Here is a 3733-nt window from a genome sequence, read left to right on the forward strand (position 1 = left end):
CTATAATGTGTTATGTGTATGCTAGGTCAAAGCGATGTGTTTTTAGTCTAGATTTGAACTGGCTGCAGACGGTCAGTTTAGCCAGTCTGTCTGCTTTCTGGCCTAAGCCCCAATTCATGTTTGAGCTCTAAGACTATGAGCCATATTACTAGAGAGACAAGCAGCACCATCCCAGGCGGGATGAATACCATCTCTTTTTAACAGGTCAGGTCTGCCCCAAAAACTTTTCCAATTGTCTATGAATTCTATATTATTTTGCGGACACCACTTAGACAGCCAGCCATTGAGTGAGGACAATCTACTTAGTATCTCATCACTCCAGCGAACAGGAAGGGGGCCAGAGCAAATTACAGTGCCTGACATCGTACTTGCGAGTTCACACACCTCTTTAACATTATTTTTTGTGATCTCCGACTGGCGGAGTCGAACATCATTAGTAGCGACGTGAATAATAAACTTAAAGAATTGACCATTAGCATTAGCCAGCACTTTTAAATTTGGATGGCACACTAAAAGGCTAGCGAATTACTAGCGTGTTGAGCTGGCAATAGCGATTTAGATTGAAGCTAGCGATCAGGGGGGGCGCAAGGTTACTGCAGGGGGGGCGCGGGAGATCAGCAAAAAATAAATAAATAAAAATACAGCCGTTACGTTACTACGGCGTTCAAGTGCGTGAAAGCGGTAGTGATAGTGCTCTTCTTTTATAAAGCGGCAACGAAAGGCAATGAATCGTTCTTCTTCAGACCGTTGGAACAAGCCCAACATAGAAGTTGCTCGCCAAAGAAAAATACCTCTTCAGCGGACCGAATCACGAGCTGCTATTGTGAACGCGGCACTCCGCTGCTGTGCGCGCTCTGGTGAGAAGACCAACCAGAAGCTGAGCTCGTGAGGCACTCTCCAAAGCTGCTATATATTAACTTTTAATTATAAATTAAAAGTTAAAGTTCTGGTTTATTATTCTCTCTTACTGTTGATTCAATGACGTGACAAATTAAAACTGTTCCTGTTTTTCATTGCATGTTTTTATTTTATTTTGTAATTTTTTATTTTTCAAGGAGAAATACAGAAAGCAGGCCTTCAATAATTTCCTAGATCAAAGACACTTGTAAGTTTATCATTGCACGTTTTTCATTGTAAAAAAAACGTTCCGCATATATACATACACACATATATATATATATATTATTAAATTTTTTTTGGGAGGGAGGGGGGAGGGGGGGCGTTAGATTTTTTTAAAGGTTTAAAGGGGGGCGCGACCAAAAAAGTTTGAGAACCACTGGGTTAATGTGTGATGTTGAGTAAGCTATATTTAGCAGTAAAACAACAAGGAATGATAGTTAATAATGATTCAAAACAGAAAGATATACGAAGCTTACAGACGCAAACCAACGCAGCAGCAGGAGCAATGAGGCAGACAAGAGCAATCGACAACTCCAATCAACAACTACAGTGCACTCCTAGAAATCACAGATCCGTTAAAACTAAAGGAGAAATATTACAGTCAAATGAGGAAGATTACTAGTTATAAACCAAAAAAACAATCTAGAATGTTAAAGGCACCCTGAAAAGGACCCCATGTAAAATGTTTTTTATGTGGGTTCTTTACATGCCAAACATTAATCAATCAAGAAACTGGGATGTATTAATCAGGGGGTTATAGGAAAAAGTGTTGAAAGGAATGGGGTATCCTTCCATTCATCTGGAACAGAGTTAAAATCCCCTCCCATAATAAATTTGTCTGTAAAATATGTGTTCTTCCAGTCATCAATTTTGGTAGCCATATTCTGAAACAACAACAACAACAACAACTTATTAGCAGCCTTGTTAGTGTAACCATAAACATAAATCAAGATGTAATTACATTAATTTGATTCAAGAACCACCGTAATCCAGTGACCCTACTTATCAACTGATAGTTCAGGGTACTATGTTATGGTAAGTTAACCTTGCTTTCTGGAAAAACCCCAGGAAACTGCTGCCATTAAAACCAGATGTCACAAACCGATGAATGTTCTCACCTTTCCTCTTCATTTGCCTATATCATGATTTTTTTTTTAAGAGTATACTGTATTTATAGTTTCTATTTTATTTTAACAATGAGAGTTAGCAAACTACTTTTAACAAAACTGAATATTTAAATATTTTATTAAAATTAATGTGCAAAGGTTTAAGGTTAAATTTTTGTAAAAAATATTGAATAATTGTGCTTATTTTGCTCATGATTGTTCTATTATCTGTGCTGTTTTTTATGGGGTTCCATTTGTGCCAAAAATTAGTTGACTACTTTGTGCTTTGTACAATACATTTGTCCTTGACAACAGTCATTGCCTAGTTGTTCAGATAAATTAGTATATGTTGATATGCATGTTCTCCGTTAATGCCATCTTGCTCTATCGTCTGGTTCCGTCATCTATCTAGATGTCGTCTTGTTCTGTCAAAAGAAACTTGAAAACAAAAGAAACTTGAAAATCCAACTTATTCATGCTTAAGACTTGGACCAAAACCACGCGGCTCACAAAGAAACAGAACAACCACCACAAATGTGTTAGGCGCTGATGCTGCTAACAACATAGCTGATGCACAACAGGCCGACCTAGCCGCGGTGCTAAGTGAGCTGCAGTCTCTGCGTACCACTGTTTCTTCGATTAACACAAAGATAAGTGTTATGGATGACTTTGGGAATAAGCTTGACAATTTGGAGAAACGTATAACTAAGATGAATGGCTCTATTGCAGCTGTGCAGAAAAGTTTTGCTGATCTAAATGTGGATATTATTGCTAATGATAAGCGGCTAACGGAGGCAGAGGACTGGATAGGGACAGCCGAATATGACGAATGAAACTGCAGCTGACTGATGATGTAAAACGCATTGCTTATTTGGAGTCAAAGACGGAGGACTTGGAGAATCGCGGAAGACGCAAGAATTTGAGGCTTGTGGGACTACCAGAGTCAGCGGAAAAAACTCGACCCATGGTGGAGTTCATTCAACACATGCTACCGATCTGGCTGGGTCTTGATACCTCTAGAACCTTCGTCTTGGAAAGGGCACACCGCACTTTGGCGAAACCGAGGCCGGGTCAGAGCAGAGCGGTAATCATTCGTTTTTCACTATTTCAAGATCGTGAGTTTGTGTTTCAAACAGCCAAAAAGCGTGTGATCACCCACGAGAACGTAGTTTACGTAGATTTGCACATGCGCAGTCAGTTCTCATGCTGTCTTGAATTATCAACATAGAGCTGGTAAGTCCCGCCCCTTCCGCTAACCCCACTGGACCTCTAGGTTGAAAAATCGTCAATGCAAGTGAATGGGAAAAAATAATTATTTTCTGGTCCCGTTTGAATTGTGCCATGAATGTGAACATATGTTGTCTGTGAATTTTTTATATAACTTTTAGTGTAAAGAATGCTAGAATTTAGCGGGTAGAAGTTTGATACGGTTAGACTTTGTGTGGGAGCACTTTGTGGACTACAACTCTCGCTGCTTTCGACGCGTTTGAAACGTCAACACCACTAGCACACTGACACTAGCTCACGGATCCCGCTAAACATGGCTGTGTCTTTGGTGCACTTCACCGCCTTCTTTCAGGGAGAGGACAAAATCGTTGAGGTTGGCGAAAACCACGGGTAAGTCAACTTTATGGGGTGACGTCACATAGGCGACATGTAGTCTTTCTCGTTATGTCTTTTCCACAACTGCTAGCCGAAGAATCATACCATATAGGCTACTGTCAAAC

The sequence above is a fragment of the Scardinius erythrophthalmus genome (genome assembly GCF_964197995.2).
Source record: "Scardinius erythrophthalmus genome assembly, chromosome: 15".
NCBI classification, from domain to species: Eukaryota; Metazoa; Chordata; class Actinopteri; order Cypriniformes; family Leuciscidae; genus Scardinius; species Scardinius erythrophthalmus.